The sequence below is a fragment of the Pan paniscus genome, chromosome 11 (assembly GCF_029289425.2).
Source record: "Pan paniscus chromosome 11, NHGRI_mPanPan1-v2.0_pri, whole genome shotgun sequence".
In the NCBI taxonomy this organism is placed as follows: Eukaryota; Metazoa; Chordata; class Mammalia; order Primates; family Hominidae; genus Pan; species Pan paniscus.
Genome location: NC_073260.2, coordinates 76,781,244 through 76,796,807, shown reverse-complemented (window position 1 = coordinate 76,796,807; position 15,564 = coordinate 76,781,244). Strand labels below are relative to the sequence as shown.

The 15,564-nt window shown below is 41.5% G+C and overlaps 1 protein-coding gene and 1 non-coding gene across 2 annotated transcripts in view; both read left to right on the top strand.

The window, feature by feature from the left end:
* GNA14 (G protein subunit alpha 14) overlaps positions 1–15,564 on the top strand; it is a 229,366-nt gene that overhangs the window by 15,771 nt on the left and 198,031 nt on the right. The window lies entirely within an intron of this gene.
* LOC112440957 (U6 spliceosomal RNA) lies at positions 1,337–1,443 on the top strand. Its single transcript, XR_003028934.1, has one exon. It is a non-coding gene; the product is annotated as a U6 spliceosomal RNA (small nuclear RNA).

Genomic DNA, 15,564 nt, shown 5'->3' with positions numbered 1-15,564 from the left:
CTCTCTTACCACATTATCTCTACACACACCAGCTCTCCTTCACCTTCCCCCAAGAGTGGAAGCAGCCCAAGGCCCTCATCAGATGCAGATGCCTAGTTTTGAACTTTCTAGCCATGAGATTCATGAGCCAAATAAACCTCTTTTCTTTATAAATTACCCAGCCTCAGGTATTCCTTTATAACACAGAATGGATTAAGATGGCTGATATTTCCATCCAAAGAGTAATACTCCTGTTGTCAAGTTTGCTTTTTAAAAATTGACTGACAAATTCTAATATTTTGTGCTTTTTTAATGAATGAGAGAAAAAAGTAAAATGTATTTTTTATTGTTTTGCCTGAAAGCCATCTTCTGATTGATGATCAGTTGTCAGTTATTATTAGATGGATTATCCATGCCATTTCTCTCTTGAATCTGCCATAAATAAGACCTTCCTTTCTGAGTAACCCATCCCAGAATATGTGCTTCTGTTGCTCAGCTACTGTGTAATTGAAAAATATGTTAATTATATTACTAATAAAAATCAAATGAAGGTGATTAATCTTTTGTAGAATTATCTTCTAATCCATTTAGTGGTAAGCCATTAGTAGTCTTCATCAACACCACTCAAAATGCACCTGTGTTTAGAAACCTTTATAGCAATTTAACATTGCTGTGGCATCAAAGAGTATTTTTATTGTATTTCATAAATGTATCAGTCTTCAACTGATGGAAAATTTTAAAAATTGGTTCCTTCCTACAGTGTTTGAGAAACACAAGTACAAACTTTCATCCTATGGATGGGGTGGCAAAGGTCCAGAGGAGTGAAGGGACTCAGCAGATGTCACGGGGCCAGGTGATTAGTAGCTAATTGGCAGAAGGACCCAGAGTTAGTCTGAGTCTTCATGTTGAATTTCCTAGTTTCTAAGGCAACATTGATTATGAGATATGCCATTGATTTGAAAACAGCCTTTCAGAAAAGCAAATGCCACCATAGTAAATATACATATCAATGCAAAGGCATTTCACCCTCAAAAATGTTAATTTATATGGACATAAGCCTTGGACTCAAGGATATAGGTAATTTACTTTTCTCTCTTTTTTCCTTACCAGATAGTACAAATTTAAAACAAAGCAAAACTATTCAAATACTATGTCAAAACTAGTTATTGACATAGTATTTGATTTTATGAAATCAATTTAAGTGCTAAAATTAGACTAGAAAAGAAACCTCTGTGTATTGCCATCAGCCCACTGGGTTCTATTTCCAGTGGTCTTATATGCGATCTTGAAAATAGTTACTTCTTGGAATAGCATGCTGTCATTTATACAGAAGGCTAAAAAACATAATAGTGACCATGCACTCACTTCAGCAGCACATATACTAAAATTGGAGTGATACATGGAAGATTAGCATGGCCCCTGTGCAAGGATGACATGCAAATTCATGAAGCATTCCATATTTTTTGACTTTTGGGACTCAGGGAAAATGGTGGGGGAGGGGGTGAAGGCTAGAAGACTACATGTTGGGTCCAGTGTACACTGTTTGGGTGATGGGTGCACCAGAACCTCAGAAATCACCACTTCAGAACTTACCTGTGTAACCAAACACCACCTGTTCCCCAAAAAAACCTACTGAAATAAGTGAAATAATAATAGTGACCAAACGTGTGTGGGAACTCCAATGTATGATATTATATGCTCCAGTGTCTGAATAACTGTGGATTGACTACATCCTGGCAATTTGATGAGTGTGTTGAAGAGTTTCACATGAGACCTTGAACTCCATGAGATCTCTGCTCACTATTGAACCCACAATGCTAAGTGCAGAACTTAGCTCAAATACTGGTTGAATGAAGATATGTCTCTCTCTTTCTGGTGGTTTACATGAAATACCAGCTGAGTAGTATAAAGAATTCCTTACAGTAGCTGAAAGTCTTTTTTGTTTGTGATTGTCTAAGAAGGTTCATAAAAGGAACACAGGCCTGGGCTGGGCCTTGAAGAAGGGAAAATTGGAGAATTCCAGAATTGATTTTTTTTGGGTAAGTGGTGTAAGGATATGAAAATTGAGCCTGGATTCCAGGAATAAGATGAGATTTGGAAAATAATACTCGTATTCTGCCTGCCTGCCTTCTTGCCTCCTCCCTCCCTCCCTCTGTCCCTCACTCCCTTCCTTCCTTCCTTCCCTCCTTCCCTCCTTCCCTCCTTCCCTCCTTCCCTCCTTCCCTCCTTCCCTCCTTCCCTCCTTCCTTTCGCTTCCTTCTTTCCTTTTTTTTTTTTTTTTTTTTTGAGACAGGGTCTCACTCTGTTGCCTAGGCTGGAGTGCAGTGGTGTGATCAACTTCTGTCTCAAACTTCTGGGTTCAAGGGATCCTCTCACTTCAGCCTCCTGAGTAGCTGGGACTACAGGTGCATCTGTATGCCCAGCTTATTTATTTATTTATTGTAGAGACAAGGTGTCCCTGTGTTGCCCAGGCTGGTCTTGAACTCCTGGTCTCAAGCAATCCTCCTGCCTCAGCCTCCCATAGCACAGAAGATTATAGGCATGAACCAGCCCATTTTCTTGTATTTTCATAAAGACTTTTCCTAGTAACTATACATGGTAAGATTTTGATATGTAATCAAAACTACAGTTGAGAAATTTGTAAATTGTTCTTTTCTGTTGCTTTATTCTGAAACAGTTGGCTCAGCAGAATCGAGTCTTTTTTATTCTTTTTCTGTTATACCTAATGCTAATAATGGAAAAGGCAATATTAAAGCAGTGACGTTTATACATTCAGTCATTATTCTAGGTACTTTAATCAGTGATTTCGTTTATTCCTCACCATGTTTGAGGTAGAGGTAGTATCCTCTCCATTCTACAGATGGGAAAATTGAGGCCTATCCTATGGCAAGATTCACTGGCCAGAGTGGGGCCAGGGTTTGAATCTGGGTGGTCTGATGCCAGAGCCTTGGTTCTTCTGCTTTTGTCTCCTAGAGCCAGACAGCTCACCAAAATCTACCCCATGGGGGCAAATCTCTGCTGTGTCCGCTTCTTGCCATTCTCTCTGCCACCCCCATCTCTATCTGAATTGCTAAATTTATCTATCATTCCCTAGCCCCAAATTCACTATTCACTCTGCCAGCCAGAGTGACCTTTTAAAAATGTAAATTGGATTGTTGTTTTTCTGCTCAGAACATTTCTATGTCTTGGGTGCAAATTTAAATCTGTGCATGGCCTGTGAGACCCTCTATCTGTCCCCTAATGACCCTCTGCCATTATTCCCCATGATTACTTAGTTCTGGCCACAGAATCATATTTTAGAATCTTCAGCGGGCCAGACTCATCCTTCTTAGGCCTCTGCACATGCCAATCTGTCTGCCTACAACACTCTTTTCTACTGGTCTTCTAGTGAACTGATACTCATTTTGAGAATGCATCTTAAATATCTCTTCCTCCTGGAAGCCTTTGCTGACACCCCAGTCCAAATTAAGTTCCTCAGAATATTTCTCCCATAGCACCTGCTACATTTCTTTTTAAAAATAGTGCTTTTCCTAGTTTGAAATTGTACTTACCATCCTCCTTCTCCGCTAGCCTCTAAATTTTATGAGTGTAGAGACTATTGTAACATGAGAATCCTCAGCATCTTGTATAGTGCCTGGGTGTTTCATAACATTTGCTAAATGGAGAAATACATTACTTTTACAGGATCTTTGGGGTATTTTTCTGTCTGGAAACCTCTGTGGCTGGTGATGCCTTTGCCTGAGTTTTGCTAAGGCCCATTGAGCTTGTTTTGCTCACTTGGCCTGGCAAGCTGTGCTTGGCTCACATTACCAGCCTGGGTCCCACACCTGCCAAGGGAGAGTCAGGCATGGAATAGTGAGGGGTGTGTGAGCGAGCATGGGGTCCGGCCACTGTGCAGAGTCAGACATGCCTTTTGCTGTAGCAGGGTGGGCAGCTCCAGGTGCCAGCAAAGGCACCGGCTCTCTGTGAGGCTGCGGCCAGACCAGGCATGCCACAAGTAGCTTCCACTGCTGGCACTGGGGAACATGGTGGTATCCAGAAGCTTGGAGACTCCAGGAACCTTAGGGCCCCAAAGGCAGTCACAGCCCTGGCTTAGGGGACTCCTAGGTCTGGGGTCCTCAAAGGGCCACAGCTCTTCTCTCCTCTTTGTTCACAATGTGGCAAGCAAGGGGCATATTTCAGCCCTGTTTGTGTTACAGCTCTTTTAGCCCCTACAGGGCCACAGAGGGGAGGAAGTGTGCACCGATTGGTCCATGGGTGGCCATGGGTAGGCCTGGAAAAGGCACCACAAGCTCCCACTCTGGTCCATGGGACTGGCAGCCCAGCCAACAGCCTTCAGGCCCTCACTAGGGACCCACCTCCTGTCCAGGAGCCTGTCTGTCTCCAGCTGCTGTTCATGGCACCCAGGATGCCCATGTGCCAAGGGGTGCCTGTGGCCCAGCACCAAGCTTCCCTCAGTGCCCCCCTTGGCTTCCCATGGCCCCAACTTTGCTCTGAGATTGGAGTGGGTGCCAACAGCAGGGAGAAGCCAGGCAGCAGAAGCAGGCACTTCCAAGCCTGCAAGGGCAGGGGGGCCTTCCTGGGCCCCCAAGGGTATAGGGGTGCCTGGGTCTGCAGCTGTGGTTTTGGCAGCTGCAGCAGTGGCCAGCAGGGTAGGGCTCCTGCCTGCTCCTGAGCCCTGAGAGCACAGGGATGCCTGGGTCTGCAGCTGCAGTTTGGGCGGCTGCTGCAGCACCCAGGCAGCTTCCACCCCAACTCAGAAGGGGCAAGGATCCTGCTTGTGCCTGCCTCTTACCAGCTCCATGAAACATGCAGCCCCAGCCACGCTTTCCTGCTGCAGCCGGCATGATGGCAGCGGCTGCTCCAGATGGCCCGCCACTGCCATCATTACCATTTAGTATCAACATTATTGCATAAAGAAAGAATACTTGAACTTCAAATAGTAGAAGGGCCTAATGGAAGATAACACTTTAAATTGAATAAACTTAAATGTATGATGAACTCATGCTCATTATGTGTTTTTTTTTTTAATTTTACTTTTTGCTAATGAAAACTTCACTAGATACTGACATTGTACTGTGGGCCAGTGTTCTAGAACCACTGATTTATTGTATGCATCTTATGTGCTTCCTAAACTTTCAGATTTTCTTTATGCACATATGTGAATAGATGCTCTTGATGGTTTTTTACTTTTTTTTTTTTTTTTTTTACATAAAAAGTGGCATATTTGTGGCAGAGACTGCTAGCAGTCTCCTGAATACAGATTCTCTGTAATACAAGATGTTTTATCTGGGCACATGGATACCCAGCTAAATACTATACTTCTTAGCTTAGCTGCTGCTAATTGTGGCCATGTGATGATGGAATGTAAACTGAAGTGATGTAGCAATTTCTGAGTGATGACCCGAAAAGGAAAGGAGGCTTTCTTCCCTTTTAGAGGAAGATGTAACCCGATGGTAGGAGCTGCAGCAGCCATATTTTACCATAAGATGGAAGTAAGGTGTTAAGGGTGAAAAAGCAACATGATAGGAAGGGTCTATGTCTCTGAGACCATGAAGGTGTCATATTAGCCTTGAACTATAAATGATTAGACCCTTTTTAAATGGCAGCTAACCTGATATCCTAACTAATAAAATAATATACACTGTTTTGCTCTTAGCCTCTTGATACTCAACAATATATCTGGGAATTCTTTCCAAATTTTTTGCAATCCTAAGGCAGAAAAAAATAGACTCTAATGTTGGGGGAAGGGTATAGGATAATGCTGTGGGACAGCTGGTGAGCCAATGCTCTGTTGATGTCTCTCATCCTCCCATCTTCATCAGTACTGTAATGGGATACAACTGTTTTCTCTGCTGCTGAGTTTTCAAATATTTGATAGGGTCTTTCTGTGTGCAAAGAGACATTTGTAGCTGCATGTTTTAGTTGATGCTGACTTTATTAGAGTGGAATATAAACTAAAAAAAACTAGTTTTTCTAAGGCTTTAATGCTCATTTTAATTTTTATAAATCTAGTTTTTTGCGTATAAAAATTAAAGGGATGTTTCTTAATCCTTTGATTAGGTTTCAATTTACTGTTTGCTTCACTTATTAATTCAGTTAATTAAATTATTACATTTTCTTTTAACATTTTAAAACCTATTTACACATTTTAAAAACCCAAGTATCCTCAAATATTTCAAACCTCCGAAAAAGCTGTCAAGCAAAATCTAAGCAGTTAAGTGATTCTGGTAGATCGATTAAATAAATCTTACTCTCTTGGCCAGGCATGGTGGCTCATGTCTGTAGTCCTAGCACTTCAGGAGGCCAGGACGGGAGGATTGCTGGAGACCAGGAGTCTGAGACCAGTTTGGGAAGCATGGAGAAACCGCATCTCTACAAAAAGTGTAAAAATTAGCTGGGCATGGTAGCACACATTTGTAGTCCCAGCTACTTGGGAGGCTGAAGTGGGAGGATAACTTGAGCCCAGGAAGTTGAAGCTGCAATGAGCCTCAACATTTTGCTAATCAAGCCACTGCACTCCAACCTGGGTGACAGAGTAAAACTCTGTCAAAAAAACCCCACAAAAAACAAAAAACAAACCCCACAAAACCATACTCTCTTAATTCTAAACATTCTAATATTGTTTCTAAATGTAATCAAATCAAGTAATCACATTTATACTGTTAAATCATAAACTAATCACAACTCTGATAGATTATTTAATATCAGATTTAAATACCATAAATAAGGACAAGATTTTAAAAATTCAGTGCTGACTCATGTTTATTTATTTTAAAGTTCGTCTTGAGAGTATTCTTTTTTTTATACTTTAAGTTCTGGGATACATGTGCAGAACGTGCAGGTTTGTTACATAGGTATACACGTGCCATGGTGGTTTGCTGCACCCATCAACCCGTCATCTACATTAGGTATTTCTTCTAATGCTATCACTTCCTTAGCCCCCTACCCCCTGACAGACCCCGGTGTGTGATGTTCCCCTCACTGTGTCCATGTGTTTTCATTATTCAGTTCCCACTTACGAGTGAGAACATGCGATGTTTGGTTTTCTGTTCTTGTGTTAGTTTGCTGAGAATGATGGTTTCCAGCTTCATCCATGTCCCTGCAAAGGATATAAACTCATCCTTTTTATGGCTACATAGTATTCCATGGTGTATATGTGCCACATTTTCTTTATCCAGTCTATCATTGATGGGCATTTGGGTTGGTTCCAAGTCTTTGCTGTTGTGAATAGTTGCTGCAATAAACATACATGTGCGTGTGTCTTTAGAGTAGAATGATTTATAATCCTTTGGGTATATACCCAGTAATGGGATTGTTGGGTCAAATGGTATTTCTGGTTCTAGACCCTTGAGGAGTCGCCACACTGTCTTCCACAATGGTTGAACTAATTTACACTCCCAACAACAGTGTAAAAGTGTTCCTATTTCTCCACATCCTCTCTAGCATCTGTTGTTTCCTGACTTTTTAATGATCGCCATTCTAACTGGCGTGAGAGGGTATCTCATTGTGGTTTTGATTTGCATTTCTGTAATGACCAGTGGTGATGAGCTTTTTTTCACATGTTTGTTGGCCACAGAAATACGTTGAGAAGTGTCTGTTCATATCCTGTGGCCACTTTTTGATGGGGTTGTTTTTTTCTTGTAAATTTGTTTAAATTCCTTGTAGATTCTGGATATGAACCCTTTGTCAGATGGATAGATTGCAAAAATTTGCTCCCATTCTGTAGGTTGGCTGTTCACTCTGATGATAGTTTCTTTTGTTGTGCAGAAGCTCTTTAGTTTAATTTGATCCCATTTGTCAATTTTGGCTTTTGTTGCCATTGCTTTTGGTGCTTTAGTCATGAAGTCTTTGCCTATGTCTGTGTCCTACATGGTATTGCCTAGGTTTTATTCTAGGGTTTTTACGGTTTTAGGTCTTATGTTTAAGTCTTTAATCCATCTTGAGTTAATTTTTGTATAAGGGGTAAGGAAGGGGTCCAGTTTCAGTTTTCTGCATATGGCTAGCCAGTTTTCCCAACACTATTTATTAAATAGGGAATTCTTTTCCCAATGCTTGTTTTTGTCGGGTTGGTCAAGGATCAGATGGCTCTAGATGTGTAGTGTTATTCCTGAGGCTTCTGTTCTGTTCCATTGATCTATATATCTGTTTTGGTACCAGTACCATGCTGTTTTGGTTACTGTAGCCTTGTAGTATTGTTTGAAGTCAGGTAGTGTGCTGCCTCCAGCTTTGTTCTTTTTGCTTAGGATTGTATTGGCTATATGGGCTCTTTTTTGCTTCCATGTGAAATTTAAAGTAGTTTTTTCTAATTCTGTGAAGAAAGTCAGTGGTAGCTTGATGGGGATAGCATTGAATCTATAAATTACTTTGAGCAGTATGGCCATTTTCACATTATTGGTTCTATCCATGAGCATGAGATGTCCTTCCATTTGTTTGTGTCCTCTCTTATTTCCTTGAGCAGTGGTTTGTAGTTTTCTTGAAGAGGTCCTTCACATCCCTTGTAAGTTGGATTCCTAGGTATTTTATTCTCTTTGTAGCAATTGTGAATGGGAGTTCACTCATGATTTGGTTTTCTGTGTGTCTGTTGTTGGTATATAGGAATGCTTGTGATTTTTGCACATTGATTTTGTATCCTAAGACTTTGCTGACGTTGCTTATCAGCTTAAGGAGATTTTGGGCTGAGGCACTGGGGTTTTCTAAATATACAATCATGTCATCTGCAAACAGGGCCAATTTGACTTCCTGTCTTCCTATTTGAATACCCTTTTTTTCTTTCCTTGCCTGATTGCTCCGGCCAGATCTTCCAATACTATGTTGAGTAGGAGTGGTGAGAGAGGGTGTCCTTGTCTTGTGCCGGTTTTCAAAAGGAATGCTTCCAGCTTTTGCCCATTCAGTGTGATATTGGCTGTGGGTTTGTCATAAATAGCTCTTATTATTTTGAGATACGTTCCATCAATACCTAGTTTATTGAGAGTTTTTAGCATGAATGGGTGTTGAGTTTTATTGAAGGCCTTTTCTGCATCTATTGAGATAATCATGTGGTTTTTGGTCATTGGTTCTGTTTATGTGATGGATTACATTTATTAATTTGCATATGTTGAACCAGCCTGGCATCCCAGGGATGAAGCTGACTTGATTGTGGTGGATAAGCTTTTTGATGTGCTGCTGGATTCAGTTTGCCAGTATTTTATTGAGGATTTTCGCATTGATGTTCATCAGGTGCCTGAATTTCAGGTGGCCTGAAGTTTTCTTTTTTTGTTGTGTCTCTGCCAGGTTTTGGTATCAGGATAATGCTGGCCGCCTAAAATGAGGTAGGGAAGAGTCCCTCTTTTTCTGTTGTTTGGAATAGTTTCAGAAGGAATGGTACCAGCTCCTTTTTGTACCTCTGGTAGAATTTGGCTGTGAATCCATCTGTTCCTGGCCTTTTTTTGGTTCGTAGGCTATTAATTACTGCCTCAATTTCAGAACCTGTTATTAGTCTATTCAGGGATTCACCTTCTTCCTGGTTTAGTCTTGGGAGGGTGTATGTGTCCAGGAATTTATGAATTTCTTCTAGATTTTCTAGTTTATTTGTGTAAGGGTGTTTATAGTATTCTCTGATGGTAGTTTGTATTTCTGTGGGATCAGTGGTGATATCCTCTTTATCATTTTTGTGTGTCTATTTGAGTCTTCTCTCTTTTCTTCTTTATTTGTCTTGTTAGTGGTCTATTTTGTTAGTCTTTTCAAAAAACCAGCTCCTGCGTTCATTGATTTTTTTAAAGGGTTGTTCATGTCTCTATCTTCTTCAGTTCTGCTCTGATCTTAGTTGTTTCTTGTCTTCTGCTAGCTTTTCAGTTTGTTAGCTCTTGCTTCTCTAGTTCTTTTCATTGTGATGTTAGGGTGTTGATTTTAGATCTTTCCCACTTTCTCCTATGGGCATTTAGTGCTATAAATTTACTTCTAAACACTGCTTTAGCTGTATCCCAGAGATTCTGGTACATTGTGTGTTTGTTCTCATTGCTTTCAAATAACTTATTTATTTCTGCTTTAATTTCATTATTTACCTAGTAGTCATTCAGGAGCAGGTTGTTCAGTTTCCTTGTAGTTTTGTGGTTTTGAGTGAGTTCCTTAATCCTGAGTTCTAATTTGATTGCACTGTGGTCTGAGAGACTGTTTGTTATTATTTCAGTTCTTTTGCATTTGCTGAGGAGGTGTTTTACTTCTAATGATGCAGTCAATTTTAAACTAAGTGCAATGTGGTGCCGAGAAGAATGTATATTCTGTTGTTTTGGGGTGGAGAGTTCTGTAGATGTCTATTAGGTCCGCTTTGTCCAGGGCTGAGTTCAAATCCTGAATATCCTTGTTAATTTTCTGTCTCGTTGATCTAATATTGACAGTGGGGTGTTAAAGCCTCCCACTATTATTGTGTGGGAGTCTAAGTCTCTTTGTAGGTCTCTAAGAACTTGCTTTATGAATCTGCGTGCTCCTCTATTGGGTGCATATATATTTAGGATAGTTAGCTCTTCTTTTTGCATTGATCCCTTTACCATTATGCAATGCCCTTATTTGTCTCTTTTGATCTTTGTTGATTTAAAGTCTGTTTTATCAGAGACTAGGATTGCAATCCCTGCTTCTTTTTTTTTTTTTTCTTTCCATTTGCTTGGTAAATATTCCTCCATCCCTTTATTTTGAGCCTATGTGTGTCTTTGCACATGAGATGGATCTCCTGAATAGAGCACACCAATGGGTCTTGGCTCTTTATCCAATTGGTCAGTCTGTGTCTTTTAATTGGGGCATTTAGCCCGTTTACATTTAAGGTTAATATTGTTATGTGTGAATTTTATCCTGTCATTATGATGCTAGCTGGTTATTTTACACATTAGTTGATTCAGTTTCTTAATAGTGTTGATATTCTTTACAATTTGATACGTTTTTGCAGTGGTTGGTACTGGTTTTTCCTTTCCATATTTAGTGCTTCCTTCAGGAGCTCTTCTAAGGCAGGCCTGGTGGTGACAAAATCTCTCAGCATTTGCTTGTCTGTAAAGGATTTTATTTCTCCTTCACTTATGAAGCTTAGTTTGGCTGGATATGAAATTCTGGGTTGAAAATTCTTTTCTTTAAAAATGTTGAATATTGGTCCCCACTCTCTTCTGGCTTGTAGAGTTTCTGCTGAGAGATCAGCTGTTAGTCTGATGGGGTTCCCTTTGTGGGTAACCTGACCTTTCTCTCTGGCTGCCCTTAACATTTTTTTCTTCATTTCAACCTGACAATTATCTGTCTTGGGGTTGCTCTTCTTGAGGAGTATCTTTGTGGTGTTCTCTGAATTTCCTGAATTTGAATGTTGGCCTGTCTTGCTAGGTGGGGGAAGTTCTCCTGGATAATATCCTGAAGAGTGTTTTCCAATTTGGTTCCATTCTCCCCTTCACTTTTAGGTACACCAATCAAATGTAGGTTTGGTCTTTTCACATAGTCTCATATTTCTTGGAGGCTTTATTCATTCCTTTTCATTCTTTTTTTGTCTTCATGCTTTATTTCATTAAGTTGATATTCAATCTCTGATATCCTTTCTTCTGCTTGATCGATTCCGCTATTGATACTTGTGTATGCTTCACGAAGTTCTTGTGCTGTGTTTTTCAGCTCCATCAGGTCATGTATGTTCTTCTCTAAACTGTTTATTCTAGTTAGCAATTCGTCTAGCCTTTTTTTCAAGGTTCTTAGGTTCTTTGCATTGGGTTAGAACTTGCTCTTTTAGCTCGGAGGAGTTTGTTATTACCCACCTTCTGAAGCCTACTTCCGTCAATTTGTCAAATTCATTCTCCATCCAATTTTGTTCCCTTGCTGGCAAGGAGTTGTGATACTTTGGAAGAGAAGAGTCATTCTGGTTTTTGAAATTTTCAGCCTTTTCGTGCTGATTTTTCCTCATCTTCATGAATTTATCTACCTTTGGTCTTTGATGTTGGTGACCTTTGGATGGGGTCTCTGAGTGGACATGCTATTCCTTTCTGTTTGTTAGTTTTCTTTCTAACAGTCAGGCCCCTCTGCTGCAGGTCTGCTGGAGTTTGCTGGAGGTCCACTCCAGACCCTTTTTGCCTGGGTATCACCAGCGGAGGCGGCAGAACATCAAAGATTGCAGCTTGTTCTTTCCTCTGGAAGCTTCTTCCCAGAGGGGCATCTGCTAGATGCCAGCTGGAGCTCTCCTGTATGAGGTGTCTGTCGACCCCTGCTGGGAGGTGTCTCCCAGTCAAGAGGCATGGGGGTCAGAGACCCACTTGAGGAGGTAGTCTGTCTCTTAGCAGAGCTTGAGCATTGTGCTGGGAGATCTGCTGTCCTCTTCAGAGCTGGCAGGCAGGAACATTTAAGTTTGCTGAAGCTGCACCCATAGCTGCCCCTTCCCCCAGGTGCTCTGTCCCAGGGAGATGGGAGTTTTACCTATAAGCCCCTGACTGGGGTTCTGCCTTTCTTTCAGAGATGCCCTGTCCAGAGAGGAGGAATCTAGACAGGCAGTCTGGCCACAGCGGCTTTGCAGTGCTGTGGGGGGGATCTGCTCTGTTCGAACTTCCCTGCTGCTTTGTTTACACTGTGAGGGGGAAACCTTCTACTCAAACCTCAGTAATGGCAGATGCCCCTCCCTCCCACCAAGCTTGAGTGTCCCAGGTCGACCTCAGACTGCTGTGCTAGTGGCGAGTATTTCAAGCCAGTGGAACGTAGCTTGCTGGGCCCTGTGAGGGTGGGATCCTCTGAGTTAGACCACTTGGCTCCCTGGCTTCAGCCCCTTTTCCAGGGGAGTGAACGGTTCTGTGTCACTGGCGTTTCAGGCACCACTGGGGTATGGAAAAAAACTCCTGCATTTAGCTCAGTGTCTGCCCAAACAGCAGCCCAGTTTTGTGCTTCAAACCCATGGCGCTGATGGTGTAGGCACCCGAGGGAATCTCCTGGTCTGCGGGTTCCGAAGACCGTCGGAAAAGTGTAGTATTGGGGCCAGAATGCACCGTTCCTCATGGCACAGTCCCTCAGGGCTTCCCTTGGCTAGGGTAGGGAGTTCCCCAACTCCTTGTTTCCCAGGTGAGGCAACGCCCCACCCTGCTTTGGCTCACCCTCCGTGGGTTGCACCCACTCTAACCAATCCCAGTGAGATGAGCCAGGTACCTTAGTTTGAAATGCAGAAATCACCTGCCTTCTGCATTGATCTCACTGGGAGCTGCAGACTGGAGCTGTTCCTATTCAGCCATCTTGCCAGCCACTGTGAGAGTATTATTAATATGTGTTTGATTTACTTATTCTTATTCCTTCTCCTTTATGGGGCTTACAAAATTCAACCCAATTCGGAAGAGATTTACAATCTCAGCCCAAGATTTAGGATGATTCTTCAAGTTCATACATTTTCTTATAGCCCAAAGTGTCACTTATTTTTTTATTCCAGTTTTTACCATTTCAAATTTTTTTCTTTTTCTTTTTCTTTCCTTTTTTTTTTTTTTTTTTTTTTTTTTTGAGACAGCATCTCACTCTTTTGCCCATGCTGGAGTGCAGTGGTGCCATCTTGGTTCACTGCAACCTCTGCCTCCCCAGGTTCAAACAATTCTTCTGCCCTCAGCCTCCTGAGTAGCTGGAACTACAGGCACACTCCACCACACCTGGCTAATTTTTCTATTTTTAGTAGAGTCAGGGTTTCACCATGTTGGCCAGGAGGCTGGTCTTAAACTCCTGACCTCAGGTGATCCGCTCATCTTGGCCTCCCAAAGTGCTGGGATTATAGTCATGAGCCACCTGTGCCCCACCTGAAACTGAAAAACAAAATTTTTTTTTTTTTTGAGACAGAGTCTCACTCTGTCACCCAGGATTGAAGGCAGTGATTCTATCTCAGCTCACTATAAGCTCTGCCTCCCGGGTTCACTCCATTCTCCTGCCTCAGCCTCCTAAGCAGTTGGGACTACAGGCACCCGCCACCACGCCTGGCTATTTTTTTTTTTTTTTTTTGTATTTTTAGTAGAGACGGGGTTTTCACCATGTTAGCCAGGATGGTCTCAATCTCCTGACTTCGTGATCTGCCTGCCTCAGCCTCCCAAAGTGCTGGGATTACAGGCATGAATGTTTTTGTATTTTTAGTAGAGACGAGGTTTCACCATTTTAGCCAGGATGATCTCGATCTCCTGACTCTGTGATCCGCCTGACTCGGCCTCCCAAAGTGCTGGGATTACAGGCATGAGCCACCCTGCCTGGCCGAAAAACATTTTTCTAATTATCTAATTTAGTGATTCAATTCTGTACCCACACCCATCTACAACGGCAACTGGTTTCTTCATTGTCTAACTTGTGTTGAAGGGGTTCTACACCTTCTAAGTTCTTTTAGCTGCCTCACGACCAATATTTCTTATTCTTTTGCTGTTCCTTAAATTTGAAGAAGAAAATTAGATCTCAGTTTCAAGAGGTGAGAGATATGAGCTCATTTCTTTTTGTTGTTGTTGTTAATTTCAAAGACTGTGTGCACATGAGGTCATTTCTTAACGCTTGTCCATATTCTGATTTGCATGTTCTGTATTCAAACTCATCAGTCTAATATTGTTTATACATGTTTCTTTTCTTTCATTTAAACATTTAAGCTATTTAAGAATAAATTAGGCCTGGCGCAGTGGCTCATGCCTGTAATCCCAGAACTTTGGGATGCTGAGGTGGGAGAATTGCTTGAGGCAAGGGATTCAAGATTGCGGTGAGCTATGATCATGCCATTGCACTCCAGCCTGGGCAACAGAGTGAGACCCTGTCTTAATAAAAAGAAAATGAATTAACGAACAATATGAAACAGAGCAAATGAAATATAAAGCACTAGTCATAAACAATAGGCCTATCAAAAACTCCACCAGCTGGCAGCCTTCAAAACAAGTATTTGTGTTTAAATGCTGCTTCTTTGTTCTAAAATGCCTAAAAGTCGACGAAATCATCCCTTTTAATATCTCTCTGCTTTTTATTTGTTGATGTGGAATTGTAGATGGTCTATAGGTAGCTCATGTGTCAGAAAACTGCTTGAGCTTCCCCTAACCATCTTCAAATTGCCATTCGTTTAGGGTAATGATGAAGTCTCTCTTACCTAATTATTTAATTTGTGTCTATATTAACGGGTGGGGCAGGTGGAGGAAATGAGAAAGAGGTTTTAGTTTGTTTTACGTAAGCCAACCAGGATAAGACTGGACACTAAACATAGTGTCTATCAATTAGGCATGGTCTGGTGAAGCCAATTCTGTGTGTGTGCACTTGCATGCACACTTACCCATACACACCACCAGATAATTTGAAATTAGCACTTAAATGGCCATTTGAATTTGCCATTAGGCTAATCAAACCTATTCTATCTACAATGTAATTATATCTTGGTGCAAACCAGAAAATGACCAAAAATTTATCCAAAAAAATAATCTTCATTTGTTTAAAGTGTTCATTTTGAGCATCTGAAATTTCTGTTTAAAGTCATCTTTGCTGAGTGCAGTGATTCGCACCTGTAATCACAGCACGTTGGGAGGCTGAAGCAGGCAGATTGCTTGAGTCCAGGAGTTTGAGACCAGCCTGGTCAATGTGGCAAAACTCCATCTCTACAAAAAGTATAAAAATTGACTG